This window comes from Manis pentadactyla, chromosome 18 (assembly GCF_030020395.1).
Source record: "Manis pentadactyla isolate mManPen7 chromosome 18, mManPen7.hap1, whole genome shotgun sequence".
Taxonomy (NCBI): domain Eukaryota; kingdom Metazoa; phylum Chordata; class Mammalia; order Pholidota; family Manidae; genus Manis; species Manis pentadactyla.
In genome coordinates, this window is record NC_080036.1 from 29,835,529 (window position 1) to 29,853,107 (window position 17,579).

Genomic DNA, 17,579 nt, shown 5'->3' on the forward strand with positions numbered 1-17,579 from the left:
CCTTCTTCCTTCACCACTTCACTGTCCAGCCCCATCCACCAGCTGTCCCTGCGGGGCCCTGGGCAGCCGCCTGGGTGACAGCCCACTGCCCCGGCCCTTCCTCCTGCTTTCCAGAGAGCGGGAGGGGGAACAGTCCCTGGGGGGGTGGCCAGGGTGGGCGCCACAGGCTCTGGGGATGCTCGGGGCTACGGCACACAGGTGGCCCTGGCAGCCAGCGCCCCACGGGGCTGGTGCAGTGTGAGGAGCTCGGGCAGCAGCAGTGGTCCAGGCCTGGCCAGTAAGCGCCCAGCAGCGTCCCTGTGGCCTGGGGCCAGAGCCTCCAGGAGAGTGACCGTGGGCTTGGGGCTGCGGGGGGACCCTGCACAGTGGCTGAGCGGAGCCGTGCTGCTCAGCCCACTGGCGAGGACGGGTTCGCCAACTGGCTTTCCAGACCTGGCCTGGCTTGGCAGTTGCCCAGCCCACCCGCAGCTAAACAGCCCCCCTCGCAGGCTTCCTGCTGCTCCAGCGGAGAGCTGGGGGCAGAGGGCACAGAGGGCCAGGGGGGTGCCCGGGCCAGGCAGGATAGAAGCCAGACCGTACCAGGTCCATCAGCCAGGGACCCAGAGGCAGCAGCTGTTAAACAGGCTCCCCCTCTTGGGGGGCCTATTCGTATCTATACTGGCTCCTTGTTGCTTTTTCCTGCACAGTGTCCTACAATAGACAAAACTTCCTGGAAACAGCACCCTGCTTTTCTCGTGGGAAACTACCTCACTTCTCCTCAGTCTGACAGGTGGGAGTGGCTTTGGCCTTACCACACCTGCGTGTGTCCTAGGCTGGGACCACCTGTGTGTTCAGGTTCCCTGGCCTCGCTGGAATGGACGTGTGACCCAAGAGGGTCCAGTGGGTGTTAACTGCAGGGCTTTTGATAGAGAATGTTGGGAGAGAGTCCGTATCTTTGATTAGAGTGGCCGCGCCGGTGCGCATCCGCCTGGGGTGCCGGCCTCCCTGTCTCCCCCCGCAGCCCCCCGGGGACCAAGCTGGCAGCTGTGCCGAGGTGACGCGTGGCCCATCCAGAATACTGTTTGGAGCGTCTGAATTCTTTACCTTCAAACCAGAGCTGCACTTGGACCTTGTGGCTAACTGCGGCCGTGAGCACACGCCCGCCTCCCAGGTCAACATGAGGTGAGTTTTTATCACAAGCAGTGAAGAGTCATGCCAGCACCGCCCTTGGCTCATGCCACCTCCTGCTCGGAGACGTCCGGTGGCTCCCCTTGTCCCCACACCCTTGCCCTGACCCCTTCCGTGTCTCAGAGCCTGTGGCCAGCGCCGTCTCTAGGATGAGTTTATCTCCGAGGCCCATCATGTTATGTGGATCTTTCATGGTACCTACGACGTCCGTGCCGGTGGTTTGCGCACAGATCCGCCCCCTCTGCCTACCTGAGAGCTGTTTTCGATCACGCTGCGCCTGGCACAGAGGAGATGCTCACCCATCCCCTGGCCGAGCACCGGCCGGCCTGCGTGTACGGGGGCAGGTGGGGCTGCGTTGAGCACGCGGGTGTCCCGCCCTCCCTCCAGCACCTCCCCTGCTGTCCACACCTCCTCCCTCCTGAGCAGAGTCTCCTGGAGTGGACGGGGGAGAGCAGGGGCCTCGGGGCGGGGCCCGGAGACCAGCAACACGAGCGCCTGAAGCTCGTGGAAAATGCAGAATCCCAGCCCCGCCCGAGACCTCCCAAATCTGGCTCTGGGTTGGGCCCAGGAAGCTGTATTTTAACAGGCCCTCCAAGGGATTCGGATGCACACTCGAGTTTGGGAAACTCGGTAACAGAGATTTTAATCCACATCGACATCATGCTTTTCAATCTCTGAGATTTTTATTAATTGCTTCTTGATTTACAAAGGAAAACACAATTCATCTTCGGTCTAACTTGCAGCAAAATCTGTGAGGCCTCATTTGGATAGTTCCATTTCTTCCACCTCCCAGGAGATGCAGAAAGGCCAAAGGAGAGAACTAGCCCAAAAGTTCATTTGATGGGACAAGAGCATCTATGTAGCGTCATTCTGCGGAGATCATGGCCGATGGACGAGGAAGCGTTTTGCCTTTCAGACCCAGTAGGAACAAAGGGAGGAGCCAGCTCAGAGATCTGGGGCGCTGACAAACGAACTTTCAAGGAGAGCGTTGGCTCAAACTGAAAAGGGTTGTTTGAACATCAGATTTAGATGTTTCTTTTTTTATTTGCCCTAATTCAGAAAAATAAGTGCCCTTATCAGATGTCTGCTTATGAGTGTTTACTCCCCTTCTGTTTTTTTCTGAGTGGGTATAGAAAGTTCAGAGCTGGGAGAACTTTTCTGTTGTGATTGTCACAAGAGATCGTTGAGAATACACACTGACCATTTTCTATGCTACCCTTTCCAAAGATATTTGCTTTTATTATGACAGCTTCACTTTGGAGAATGTCAATCGGAGGTGGATTCATTTGGCTGTTTTCAGAGGCTTTGGAGTGTTTTTTAAAATCACCATGACCACCATCTCCTCAGTCCTTCAAAATAAACAGGCTTATTTAGCATTTGCAGTGGAGCCTGATGCAGAAGACAGTGCTTCCTGGCCAGATGCTTCTCTGAAAACGACAGAGGCCCCTGCAGGCTGAGACTGTCCCCGCGCTTCTCTTTTTGAGAGCAAATTCCCCTCCGCAGAAAAGGTTGATTTTCCTTGGGTGCAAGGAGCCCTACTCACAAGACTGGGCATCTCCCCACCCAGAGGCTTCACGGTGCCCTCGGCCCTCTTCCTACAGGACCTGCGGCTGCTTCCGCCCCTCCTGGCACCGCGGGGGCCTCCTGAGCACCTGCGCTTTCGCCGGCCACCACAGCTCCCTGTCCTCTGGAGCCCTCGCCTCTTCACTGCCTCTCACTGCCATGCCAGCTAACCAGTCTGCTGCCAGCGGCTGCCACTGTTGCCGGAGCCACACTCCTGCCACAGCTGGGGAGGGACAGGGGTTAATTTTTCTCCCTTCCTCTCTGTTGTTTCGTTGGAAAGTTCTCACAGCAGTGGCCCTGATGTCCTGGGCTTTATGGAGCTGGGAGTAAAGCAGCTCCTGGTACCCTGTGCTCCGCAGGAGCGGACGTGTCCCTGAGGCCCAGGGGGGGACTCATGGCCGTCACTGCCACACTCAGAATTACTGACCCCCTTCGTCTCTCACTGACCAGCTGTGTCTGCCGCCACCTTATAGTATGTTTCTCTCCCAGAAAGTTCCTCGGAATCCCCTTTGTAAATAGAATTCCGGCAAATAGCTTGTTCTATTTCCTTATCATAGCCATGGTTCCCCTTAAAGAGACCCCATTGTTTTTTAGAATACGGTGGCAACATGGCTGAATTTCCATCGAGCCCACCCTGGCACCAGTGGGGCCAGAGGGTGGGTGGGCATCCTCGGGCAGCCGCTGGCCCTGCCCAGCTCGGCAATATGTGTCAAGATGGAAAACAGTCATACACTTTAACCTAGACACCTTTCTGGAAACCTCTCCCCCAGAAACATGAACACCAGAGCACAAAGATCTCTGAACAGCACTGACCCCGAAGGGAAAAATCCCAACATCCATCAATGAATTGGTGAAACTATGGCACAAATGAACAGCGGGTCACCGACAGCCATTAGAAGTTTGAAGATCTTTACTCAATGACATAGGAGTCCAAGGTGCATTGGACTACTTTTTAAAAGCTACGAAACTGTGCTTTGTTTGAATCCACTTTTATTATGTATGCACAACCTATGTATGTGTTGTTAATAAATGCTCATAAAAAATCTGAAGACATATTTACAAACCTCTGCAGTTTATGATGTCCATGGTTTAAACACAGAGCATCTTTTCCTTCCACGTTGTGGTTTTCTGTAAGGTTTTTCTTTCACACACCCAGCATGTGTTACTTTGATAATCAGACAAGGTAAGTGCATGTGGTAAGTGAAGTAGTCCTGCCCCAGCCCGTGGGCCATGCCGCGTGTTGCCGGAGGCCGCCGTGCTGGCATCTGCCCCTGACACCGCAGTGGGAGCAGAACGGTTTTGAGAGCCAGGCAGGCCCAGTCGGATGCCCCGGCCCGGCCACCCCCCTGCCGGCGCGGCCGCAGGAACCCCACACAGGTGTCCACGTCACCCAGCGCCCTCCGCCAGCCTCTGGGGATGCTCCTGACCCAGGACCTGCGTGTTTTGAACTGCAGGGTCACAGCCACAGGTCAAAAGAGTGAGGAAAAGTGATACTTGGCCTCCGGAGCTTGAGCGGGGGGAACGTTGGAGAGAACGAGCCAGTTGGAAGAGGACGCTGAGGAGCAAACAGAAGCCACGCTTCACCCCTGTGGCTGGACCCGCGGGCTCCTGGGACCCTGAGCGCCTCAGTTCTGCCTCCCGGTAACCTGAGGCCTGGCCGTTCTTGTTCCTGGGGTTTCCAGAAGGCCTGGTGGCACAGCAGAGATCCGGTCCCTCCTGTGTGCACCCCACCTCCGTGGGGAAACCGCTCACCCTGAAGGGGTCCCCATGGGGTCTTCCCATGCCCGAATCTGACTTCCCCTTGCCCACAGAAGGCTTTCTCCAAAGGACACCATACGTGGACTTCCCAGAGTAAAAGTGATCAGTGGAATTGCCCCAGTGCGGCAGGAGGGAGGTGGTGGAGGAGGAAGAGGCCCCAGGCCTGGCCCCAGAGGCCCTGCGCCTGGCAGAGTGTATGGCACCCAGCGGCTGCAGAGCACGCCTGGGAAGGCAGGTGCAGGTCCTGCTCAGCGTCCCCTGGTCCTGCACCCCCTTGCTGGGTTCGCAGAGCTGCGGGCACACACACCACGTCCACTGACATGAGCTGTGGGGCGCCACCCGGCTGGCGGCTCACTCTCACCGAGCTCTGCACATCTGTGAGGATGGGAGTCACCCAGGCAGCTGGCACACGTGGGTCCCAGGACCAAGCATCCCATACTAGCAAGAAGTGCTCAGACGGGCCCTTCGACCCAGTAATGAAGCCCTGGGTCAGCGGTCCTCAGCGTGGCCCCAGGCAAGCAACCAACAGAGCCCTGGGCACTGCTCAGAGTGCCCCCTTCCAAGCCCTACTGGGACCTATGGGGTCAGAGACTGGGCTGCCCCCTTCGTCTGTGTAGCTGGCCCTGTGCACCACCCCTCACAGAGTTCTGGGGGCAGCAAAGGGGAGGGCACCCTGATGTTCCTTAACATCACAGGGATTCTTTCCGAGACGGGTGCCCGTCATACATAACGCACTGACCCCATGCGATGATTCAGCCTTTTTATGACAATACCAGTGATAATGACAGAACATAATATTTCTGAGCTCTTCCCATGTGCCAGGCCCCACTCCCAGTACTTGATGTGATCACCGTAACTCCAGATGGGCCCTTCCAAAGGATGAGGAAACCTGAGGCCCAGATCGGTTAAAGAGCATGCGCGTCATCACACAGCTATTGGCACATGGCCAATCAAATCACTGCTCAGGACGCCTGGACTGTCTCGTCGGATGTGATCTGCTGAGGAAGGCCCTGTGAGCGTCTCAGATGCCCGACCCCAGCCGCCACCAGCTGGAATCTACTCTCCTGGCTTAGTCCCCAAATCATGGTGTCCTGAGGATGCAGGGGGTGTGAATGCTGGGCCGGAGCGGCCCAGGGAGGCCTCTGCCACGCACGCCCGGGCCCTGGGCCTTGCCTCCCAGTGGGTCCTGCCTTGAGGGCCACCGATTAGGAAAATGTTAAGTCAGATCTGCCTATACTTCTGAGGAGGTGGAGGTGGGCTGAGGGGGACCACAGCAGATGCCACGAGCCCTAGCACCCAAGTCTGCACTCTCGTGGGTCCTTGGAGAGACGCGCCCATAGGTCCTGTGTCCACCGGCGGGCACACCCAGGAGGCCCTGGCCACCCATGCCCTTGGCACACTGGAGACTTTGTAGGGTAACAGCAGCTGCCATACTGGACCCTTGGCACCAGACACTGTGCCACACAGTCCACAACGACTGCTCCAGACCACTGACAACGTGCCCCCTGCCAGGCGCTCTGACGCCTCAGACTACCGTGTGAGGTAGGCAACTAGGTGCAGACAGGTGAAGAAGGCTACTGGGTGCTCGCAGCTGCCCAGCGGGGGAGTCGGCGTTTGACCAGATGCGGAGCACAGGCCCCGAGCCGCACAGGGCTGCCCCCTCCCTGACGAAGATGCGGGCTGGCGCCTCCCCAGGTGCAGGGGCTGGACGGAGGCCTACCGAGCGTGGGCAAGTCGCTAAAGGCCACACAGCTACTCAGAGGTGGGAGCAGGCTGACTCCTGAGCCGCTGCCCTCAACCACCCCCACAGGGCCCCCACGCGCTGTTCCTCTGATGGGAACGAGAGCCAGAGAAATGCAGAAGAGCACAGCGGGCCGGAGCGCTCAGCCAGACCAAGAAGCAGCTGCCGAGAGACCTGCAACGCATGCCTTTGCTAAGCAGCACGCTGTTCCCGAGAAACTCACCCAACCTGGCTTCCAACGGGGAGACTTGGGGTGACAGCTGTGGGATGTGCCCGCTGCATTCTCACGGTCCGGCCCCTGAGTGGGTGTAGGGACACCATCCCACTTCTGGTGTGAGCCTGGCTGGGGTGTGGTGAGGGGGACGGAGGCTGAAAGAGGTCAGTCACCTGTGACAGACCCCGTGATGTGGTGGGTGGCGTGGGGGTGAGGGGCGCGGGTCAGAGCGGGAGAGAAGCAGAGAAGACGACAGGGTCCACCAAGATGAAGGACCGGAGGGGAGTTCGTTCAACAGTGCTTACTGAGTTCCAACAATGTACCAGGTGCTGGGCCAGGTGCTCAGGAGGTAATGGCAAGCAAAGCAGAGCAGCCCTCACCAGGGAGGGAGACGTCAGTTATCAGCGGTAAGTGCCTTTGAGGAACAGAACGTGGGCTGAAGGAGCCTGACCTGCGGGGCCAGAAGAGCTTTATTGGGAAAATGACCAGTGAGCATATGTAGGCCAGGATGGTTAGTGAATCACATTCCAGAAGGAAGAGCAGCGTGTTCAAAGGCCCTGTGGCTGCAGGAAGCTCAGCGGGGCTGAGGAACTTGCAGAAGGCCAGTGTGGCCAGAGCAGAGACAGCCTGCAGGAAAGGCCAGACCTTGAGAGCCTTCTGAAGGATTTGATGTTTTTCCTCAGCGGAATGGAACTCTCCTGGCTTTTCAAGCAAGCGTCTTGTTAAAACACCTGGTGGTTCTCAACTGAGGATGATTTTGGCCCCTAGGGGACATTGGGCAATGGCTGTAGACACTCCTGGCATCTCATGGGCAGAGCCCAGGGATGTTGCTAAGCATCCTAGGTGCCCAGGACCAACAGAAGCACCTGGCCTCAAATGGGTGGCAAGGAAGGACAGCAGGAAGGCCTTTCATCCCATTTGAGCCCCTGCTTCCTGCCTGGGGCTGGCGCACTGTCCTGGTGGGTGTGGAGGGCGGCGGGGATGTGATGGGTGGGAGCAGAGCCCAGGCTGGCGCTCAAGGGGGAAGGTGTGGCCGTGGCCTTGTGAATGACCACGCCCACAGTCATCTGCACACCTGGAGGACGACTCCAGTTTGCCTTCCACTTTTCTGGATCCCAAAGAACTGGAAACAGTCTACGTGTATCAGTCCCCAAGCCCACTGTCGCAGGAGGAAGGTGAGGGCACCCTCTCCTTGGGGTGTATTCCCAGCGTCTTCCCCTCGTGGAGGCAGGGAAGCCACAGGGGGGGGACCAGGAAGAGCAGCTGCCCCTGAGCGCCCCAGGATCCAGGCAGCTTGGAGGCCTGAGGGAATCACCCAACGGATGACTCGGCAGCGGCTCCTTGGGGACCCTGAGCCAAGGCCCTGTTTGTCCCAAGACAATGTGACAGCCTAAAAATCTTCATCCAGATAAAAAAAATCTTGTACAGCCATGTCATGAGTACGCCCCCAGCCCCCACCCCAAAACATTTTGGGGACACGTGGCTGTTTGCCGCCTCCAGGCAGCCGCACGAGGACCAAGGACCAGAGACGGACTTGGCTGCCCAAGTGGCTGTCCTTCCAAGGGCGGGCCCCTGGGACCTGCCTAGGGACAGGCCGTCTTGAGTGGCAGCAAGATTTCAGGGGCAGGCTTGGCAGCCTTTAGGAAGAGAAAACTCTCCTCTTGTGGCTCACGTCCGCTCCTGTGAAGGGCGGCTTGTGTGTCGCCCCTCAAGTGTGGCTGCCGGGGCCCCTGGCGCCTGCGTCAGCCCAGAGCTCCACTCTCCCTCCCCGGGCTGCACGGTGTCCAAGGCGAGGCGGCTCGGGGGGACCAAGTTGCCGAAATGTAAATGGGAGACGTCTGGTCCTCTCCGTGGTCCACGCTGGCAAACATGTGGTCTGAATTATGACATTCGAGATGGTTTTCGAATCACGCTGCTCTATGTGAGGACACCGATTGGGTCCTGGATCCAGGAAACCAAGCCCAGAAGACTTTTTGGAAACTCCTGGCGATATCTGAGCACAGCCTGATGTTGGACGATGGTGAGAAATTAGAGTTCCCTTTGTTAGGTGCGGTGACAGCCCGTGGTCCAGTAGACGGTGTCCTTCCGTGTCAGGGATGCAGATTGAAGTGTTTAGCTCTAAATTGCACGATATCTGTCATTTACTTTAAAACACTTCCTTGCCAAAGGACGTTGTGCTGAACTCGTTACTTCCTTGTATGTTGAAAGTTTTCCTAATTTAAAAGTAAAAACAAAACCGAAACACCCTGGAAATCCTTAGGTTCCTCATCTGGAAAAGAAAATGCTTTCCAGCTCTGAGGTCAAGGATAAGCCAGCGTGGCAGGGAAGGCCCGTTTCTCTGGGGAGGGCAGGGCCTGTACCCCGGCTGCGGGCGCCCCTGCCCTCTGTGCCGACGGCCCACGTCCGGCCTCAGTTCCTTCTTGGGAGAATAAAGACGCCCTCACCACGCAGACACACTGTGGCAGGTTCAGCAGTTCACTTAGTCATTCAAGTATGACGAAGGCCTATTTGCCAGCGTCTGAGCTGGCCGGGGGCTCAGTGATGAGAGACAGCTGCCCATCTCCAGGGGTGGGCAGGTGTTCCTCAGGAAACCACAGAGGAATGTGACAGGACATGTGAGCAGTGTGTGTCCGGGAGGAGAGATTGAGCCGGGAAGCCCGGGGCTCAACGTGCACCAGGAGGGACGGCCGTGCAAAGGCCCTGTGGCTGGAGAAGCGCCGAGGGTGGGGGCTGGCGCGGCCACCGCAGGGGAGCAGGGGAGCGGCGGCAGCTGGAGGGGAAGGCGACAGGTGGCAGAGGCCAGGGTGCCCGGGCCGTGGCTGTGTGGGTGGGGCCTGGGGGTCAACCCCAAGTGTGATTTGGCCGCCGACTTTCCCACCCAGCTCTCTGTGCAGCTGGTCAGCCTCTGAGGCTCAGACACGCCCTCACCGACCCCACTGAACTGCACCCTGGGGCGGTGGGGTCACCTCACCCCGCACCACCCAGGCCCCAGTCACAGCCCGTGGTTCCCTCCGGGCCACGGGGGAGCAGGGCACCCTCACCAGGCCCGGTCTGCCCCCCATCCCGCCAACCCCGCCAGGAGCAGGGTGCAGCTCCGGGTGACCCCGACGGGCTCCCTGCAAGGAGGTCCCTTCCCAGAGGCCTGACCCCGGGCTCTGGCTGGATGGGGGAGGTCGGGACCAGTGCCTGCGCCCTGCCGCGCTCTGCCTCTCCCCCTCCGAGGCCGGGAGCCCCTCCCCATTCCCTCGCTCTCACCCCCCCTTCCCTTCCCCTTGCTCCCCCCTCCCCTCTTCCCTTTGCAAGACTCTGCAGGCACAGAAGACCCTCTTCCCTCCCAGGCCCTGACCCCCAAGGCTGCTGGGGTGTCGTCTCTACGAGCTGTGGTTTGCTTCTACTGGGCTTGGCACCAGATGAAAATAAACTGGTTTAAGACCCCCTAAATAATACCCTCTTAGCAACCCATCCAGGTACTGGCAGCTGTTCACTTCCGAGGGTTCCCCCCACCCCCCGACCCTGCGCGCCCGCTCCCTACCCCAGGCCCACCCCCGCCTGGGGCACCCCCAGCCTGGAGGAGGGGGCGGGTGCCCTCGGGCGCAGCGGAGCAGCCAGCGGCAACCCCCGAACGCCCCAAGGCCCCTGGGCCCAGGCTCGCCGGGCCCCTCCTGCCTTAGTCCCGGGGCGCAGGCAGCGCCGAGGTGCCCGGCTGAGGCGCAGGACGGCAGAAAGCGCCCTGCGGGTCCCGGGGGACAGCCTCGGCAGGGCCTCCACACCTGGGCCTGCCAGGGTCCCCTCCAGGCCCAGCCGCAGCCTGTCGGGGGATTCCGGGGGACCCCGCGCCCCGCGGGCCCCTGACCCCAGCCAGCTGGCTGACCAGCGTCGCACTCCGGCCCTGCGGGCATTGGGGGGTACGCTGCCCCTGGGGGGGGAGGGTCGTTGGGAAGGCACAGGTGCCCCCATGTCTGAGGACGGCCTTCCTGCTGGCACCTGCGTGGGGCCAGTGCCCAGACCCCAGGGCCCTGACCCCCCAGAGGGCAGCCCTCCAGACCCCGAGAGCCGCCTGCTGACCCGGGAAAGCCGTGGGCGCGGTAGCCGTCGTGCGGGCTCTGCCCTCCGGAAAGCGCCTCTCTGCCCATCGGGGCACCAGCCCCGCCAGCAGCGGGGCCCCGCAGGTACTAACCAGTCCAGCCGGCAGAGAAAGACACACGGCACTGAGCTCGAGCTGTGTTTCAACTGTATTTTCTCGTGAGACTTGAATTAGGCAAGTGGGTCTGGATTTAAATGCCAGCTGTCTTTGGAATCAGCTCTGGGAACGGGAGATTTACTTAACTTCCTACTAGTTCACCATTCAACGCTAGTAAAAATGGAAATCATAACTGCCCATAGCTCAGTGCTAGTGTGAGAATTAAAGAGAGCACATAAGCTAGGCACCCAGCTTAGCACATAGGAAACGCTCAGTAAATGGTTGCAGGTGGTCCAACTTCTCTTTTAATTCCACTTCTCTTTAAAGCTCTCATTATTTTTCTACATGTTCATGTTCATAAGAATTACACAGATCTGAACCCATTCTCACTCTAATGTATAAAGATTCTGTAGTCATTTTTCTCCCTCTACAGCCAGGCTGTGCTCTTTAATCAGAAGAGCTTCAGTCACAAATTAATCACAAACAGAGCCATTACTTGCAACCACATTTACAAATATGTGAAAAAATGTACAAATCCAAGTACAAATGCACTCTGTCTACAAGTAGAGTAGAGGAAATGCTATTTGGAAACTTAAAAAACCACACATATGAAGGAAAAGAGGAAAACAATGAAGAAGTCAAAACTGAATTTGCCAATTGTTCAAACAGTAGTAAGAGCAAGAATTATCTACTATAACAAAAGATAAAAACTCAGCAGAAATCCAATAAAGGATATGATTAGGAAGCTAAAGAAGTTGCATAAATGGCCCCCAAAATATGGACACAAGTTCAAATTTCTTAACTAAAGAAACACAATTAAAACCATAAAACATTTAGGAAAATGTCACAGCCCTGTGTTGGGAGGCAGATAGTGAAAAGAGCATTTCACATACCCTGATGGGGAGTGTGAATGTAACAGTGCTTTCTAGGACAGGGCCCTCTTTTTTTTTTTGAGAAGGCATCTCTCATATTTATTGATCAAATGGTTGTTAACAACAATAAAATTCTGTATAGGGGAGTCAATGCTCAATGCACAATCATTAATCCACCCCAAGCCTAATTCTCGTCAGTCTCCAATCTTCTGAAGCATAATGAACAAGTTCTTACATGGTGAACAGATTCTTACATAATGAATAAGTTCTTACATTGTGAACAGTACAAGGGCAGCCATCACAGAAACTTTCAGTTTTGATCACGCATTATGAGCTATAAACAATCAGGTCAAATATGAATATTCGTTTGATTTTTATACTTGATTTATATGTGGATCCCACATTTCTCCCTTTATTATTATTATTATTTTTTTTTAATAAAATGCTGAAGTGGTAGGTAGATGCAAGATAAAGGTAGAAAACTTAGTTTAGTGCTGTAAGAGAGCAAATGTAGATGATCAGGTGTGTGCCTGTAGACTATGTGTTAATCCAAGCTAGACAAGGGCAATAAAACATCCACGTATGCAGAAGATTTCTCTCAAAACAGGGGGGGTGAGGTTCTAAGTCTCACCTCTGTTGATCCCCAATTTCTCACCTGATGACCCCCCTGCGACTGTGCCTGTCTTAGGTTGTTCCTCCCTTGAGGAATCTTACCCGTCTCTGGCTAACCAGTCATCTTCCGGGGCCATACAGGGAAATGTGAAGTTGGCAAGTGAGAGAAAACCCATATTGTTTGAAAAGGTTAGCTTTTCACTTCTTTGCAGATTTATGCCCTGTAGCTTCTATGCCCAGCATTTGTCTTGAGGTATCTTTACCACTTGGAGGAATTATGATACTCGGTGAAATCGATATGAGGCACGAATTCTATTTAAGGGTTGTAATTAGGAAGGAAGAAGAAAAGCTATAGAGGTAGCAGGCGGCAGAAAACATGGGAAGATTGATGATTTCTTTGACATATCTTCTTGTAGAGTAACTTAAGCATGTATAGGTTTTAAACTACTACTTAAATTGCGCACACACATTAACATAATAGGAATACAGTTACATAACCAAAGCAGATCTATAATTACCAGCCATCTCCAGTGAAGCCAAGAAAACCAGTTAGGCACTCTAGGCATTTGTGAAAATTTGTCTATGATATGGTGGATATTGTCCAACTGTACTTGAACAGTCTGAGAAAAATCAGACAAATTAAAACAACCCATTCCTGGGAACTGTTCACATCCCATATGTTCTTTTAACAGTAGATAGTCTGTAGTTGTAAGATTTTGGAGTGCTACAACTTGCACTTCTCCTAATTCTTGGTTGAGTTCCAACGTGTAGATCCAGTCAAATTTGTTGTTTTACTGTATGCACAGGCCAGCTTAGATATCTCCTTCCTCATTCCCATGGCAAGTCCAGGAACTGGTGGGATGAGTGCAGCTACAACTGCAGCATCGCCTGGATCTTTGTTGAGGTTTTTTGATGATCATCTTCTGGCATGAGTCTTCCAGAGAGTGCTGATGTTGGAAGTTCTCTTTCATATCGTATCTTAGTTCATTTTCGGGGTAGCCCAATTAGGCTTTGATCCTCTGTATAAACACAAACAGACCCTTTGCCCACACTTTGATATGCCCTTTATACCCTTGTGTAGAACTCATTGGAGGTTACCACACAGGAACTGCTTTTTTTTTTTTTAAGAGAAAGGAATATTATCAGAAAAGTGTACCTCCATAGCCGATCATCTGACACCCTTTAAGTAATCAAAATTAAGGATATTTAAAGCATGCATTAATCATTGATTTATAGTTAGTTTTATCCTATCAGGGAGTAATCCCCCTTTTCTTTCTTTTTTTTTGGTTATCTTTAATCTACACTTACATAAAGAATATTATGTTTACTAGGCTCTCCCCTATACCAGGTCCCCCCTATAAACCTCTTTACGGTCACTGTCCATCAGCATAGCAAAATGTTGTAGAATCACTACTTGTCTTCTCTGTGTTGTGCAGCCCTCCCTTTTCTCCTACCCCCCATGCATGCTAATCTTAATACCCCCCTTCTTCCTCCTCCCCCCTTATCCCTCCCTACCCACCCATCCTCCCCAGTCCCTTTCCCTTTGGTACCTGTTAGTCCATTCTTGAGTTCTGTGATTCTGCTGCTGTTCTGTTCCTTCAGTTTTTCCTTTGTTCTTATATTCCACAGATGAGTGAAATCATTTGGTATTTCTCTTTCTCTGCTTGGCTTATTTCACTGAGCATAATACCCTCCAGCTCCATCCATGTTGCTACAAGTGGTAGGATGCCCTTTTCTTATGGCTGAGTAGTATTCCATTGTGTATATGTACCACATCTTCTTTATCCATTCATCTACTGATGGACACTTAGGTTGCTTCCAATTCTTGGCTATTGTAAATAGTGCTGCAATAAACATAGGGGTGCACTGATCTTTCTCATACTTGATTGCTGCATTCTTAGGGTAAATTCCTAGGAGTGCAATTCCTGGGTCAAATGGTAAGTCTGTTTTGAGCATTTTGATGAACCTCCATACTGCTTTCCACAATGGTTGAACTAACTTACATTCCCACCAGCAGTGTAGGAGGGTTCCCCTTTCTCCACAGCCTCGCCAACATTTGTTGTTGTTTGTCTTTTGGATGGCAGCCATCCTTACTGGTGTGAGGTGATACCTCACTGTAGTTTTAATTTGCATTTCTCTGATAATTAGCGATGTGGAGCATCTTTTCATGTGTCTGTTGGCCATCTGTATTTCTTTTTTGGAGAACTGTCTGTTCAGATCCTCTGCCCATTTTTTAATTGGATTATTTGATTTTTGTTTGTTGAGGTGTGTGAGCTCTTTATATATTTTGGACGTCAAGCCTTTATTGGATGTGTCATTTTCAAATATATTCTCCCATACTGTAGGGATCCTTCTTGTTCTATTGATGGTGTCTTTTACTGTACAGAAGCTTTTCAGCTTAATATAGTCCCACTTGTTCATTTTTGCTGTTGTTTTCCTTGCCCGGGGAGATATGTTCAAGAAGAGGTCACTCATGTTTATGTCTAAGAGGTTTTCGCCTATGTTTTTTTCCACGAGTTTAATGGTTTCATGACTTACATTCAGGTCTTTGATCCATTTTGAATTTACTTTTGTATATGGGGTTAGACAATGGTCCAGTTTCATTCTCCTACATGTAGCTGTCCAGTTTTGCCAGCACCATCAGACAGGGCCCTTTTAATAGTACTTTTTAGCCATAAAAATGCATAACCATTGACTAATAATTCCAATAATTCCAATTCTAGGGATTTACACTCAGGAAATAATCTTTGATGTACCCTGGAATCTCCTGTGTACCGTGGTGACTGTAGTTAATAATACTGAATTGTAGTCTTGCAAGTTGCTAAGGGAGTAGATGTTATATGTTGTCACCATAACAACAACAGAGTGGTAATTCTGTGGGGTGAAGGATGGGTCAGCTAACCTCGTCATCGTGACATTTTGCAACACATGCGTGTGTCAAATCATCATATTTTACACCTTAAACTTACACAATGGTATTGTGTCCATTATCTTTCATTAAAGTTGAAAAAAGAAAAGGACAGACATTGCAGGTGGGGTGGGAGGAGAGAAGAGAGAAAAGAGGAATAGAAAGAGAGCTTCTCTTTCCTCCCCAGGTTTCATGTTTGACCCATGAAGTGAATTTTCGGCATACGTGAAATGGGCTCTGCGCCCTTGTGACCCCCTCTCTGCTTTCCTCCCCAGGCTCTTCCCCGCTGTCCCAGAGCCTCAGCATATCGCTTCCCCCACCTGTGGCAGTCTAGGCGCCCATCGTTCAGCTGCGTCAAGGTCAGTAAGGGGCTCTACTGGGTCCTCCAGCGCCCGTCGGCCTGGCTGGCCTCCGAGCGCAGGAGATGACAGGCTAGGTGTCCTCAGCTCTCTCACTTCCTGTTCTGCTGACGCTCCTTGGGTTCGGGGGAAACAGGACGCCTTCCCTAGCGTTTCCGGGCGCTCACACGAATCTCCGCTGTTACACCCACGTGGACATTTGGTCCTGGGGGGACAGGGCCTCGGCAGCATCAGGACGGACGCCTGGGGCAGGCCCTTGGCCAGCCCTCCGGGAGCCCGTGCGGGTCCGTGGACATTCCGCCTGTGCTCCTCTTGCCGGTGTTGGCAGACGCTCAGTAGTCAGAATTCTATCCTTAGGCTCTGAGCTCTAGAATTTTTCTAACCACTGGCTTGGAATCACACCTACTCCCCACTTTTTTTGCTTTTGAGAACGGTTTGAAATTTCCTTTGAAATCCAAGGAGACTGACAACACCTTGTGCCATCGTTTGTCAATGTCAGGGAACGTCTAAGATACCCAGAGCTTCCGGTGGCCGTGTTTCTGGAAAAGTGCGGAGCGAGACGGATGCTTGGGACAAAGAGCAGGATGGGCCTGGGGCCTGGGTCACGCGTGCTGCGGGGCGGGGGATGGGTCCTGATAAAGGGACCGCGGCCGGCCAGGTGCCCGGGTGGCCGTGTGCCCGCTTCCTCCTGCCTGCCGTCCTCCGTCGACAGGCTGCCAACTTGATCTAGGAAGGATGTGGCTGGTAAGCGGTAGGGATGTGTCATTTTTTCACTAAAAGAGCATTTCCTCACCGGGATTAGAACTTCAGAGCTTCCTAGAGCGGATAAGACACCCGGTAATGGGCCTGACAGAAAGCCAGAATTCCTCTTGTTATACAACAATTTTTGCTTCGGGAGCACCGGGCGGGGACCGTGGTCCCCCGGTGACGCTGGTCAAGAGCCTGTCCAGCCGAGGGTACTTGTTTGTTCACTTCACAGTGGAAAGAGGTCCCAGAGGGAACTAGTCGCACCGATGCCCAGAGCTGAGGGAGAATTCCTTAATGGAAAGTAGGAAAGAGATTTAAAAATATCTTCACGATATCTATGATGAGTATAGTTAATTTTACAACCAGAAAACAATCTTTGTGTGTGTGGAAGAGCATCTGTCTATTTTGAGCTACTGAAAAGGAGGAGTGGGCTGCCCGCACGCAGCGGCGCGCTCGCTCTGGTCTCCCTCGTCCGGTGGCCGGTGCGCGGTAACGTGGCAGCAAAAGGAGGTGACGCGTCAGGCTCAGGAGTCGTAGGCAGTTTACCTGCAGACCCTGAGCGCCGCTGTGTCACCGGTGCTGCCCCAGCCTCCGCTCCCGCCGACCTGCGCCTGGGCCGGGAGCCCAGCCACAGTGAAGTAACTCGTGTCTCTGGTCACGCATGCTTTGCACGTGCAGTTTCCCCCTGCCTGGAATGTGGGCTGCCCCTGCCCTCCCTCCCTCCTCCTCCGCGGCCTCCGGACTCCCTCCAGTCAGTCTGTAGGTCACCTTTCCAGTCTTGCTTCAAATGCGTCCTCTGAGGACACCTCGCGCTCCGGGGTCCTTTGGCGCTGGACAGCCGTTATAGCAGGGGGTTGACTGACTGGCGATTGCCCGTGTACGTGCCCGTCTCCCCTCCAGCCGTCTAGGTGGCGCTAGCGAGCACGCCCACTGCACCAGGACAGGCCCTGCAAGGCAGCGTCCACCACGACCCACCCGTTGCCCAGCTCGAGCAACTGAGGCTCAGCTTAGCAGCCGGCTCCGGTCTCACAGCAGGTAAATGCAGCCCAGGTTCATCCTCCTTCTCGGCTGGGGATCCTACCTGCCACATACACACATCTGGGACACACGGGGTCTTTCATATTTACATCGTCAACGCCCAGCTGGGGAGGTGCCACATGGCTAACTGCTGAGACAGTGAATGAATCTACTGCTGGCTGGGCGGACCCGCTCCACGTGACTCCTTCCCTGAGGCACTGTTCGCCTGCCGGCTCCCTTCCTGGAACACCTGTGGCACCAGCCCCGGCCTGCAAAACAGACACAGGACTCAGCTTTCTCTCCACGATAACAGAAACTTAAGAGGATATGAGGCAAACCCAGGTGGGCTGTTGTTTAAACACCATTAGGGGTGTATGTGTGTGTGTGTTAAAATTTACTCCAGAGGCCAAGGATTTTAAAGTAAATATGACTGTCCAATGA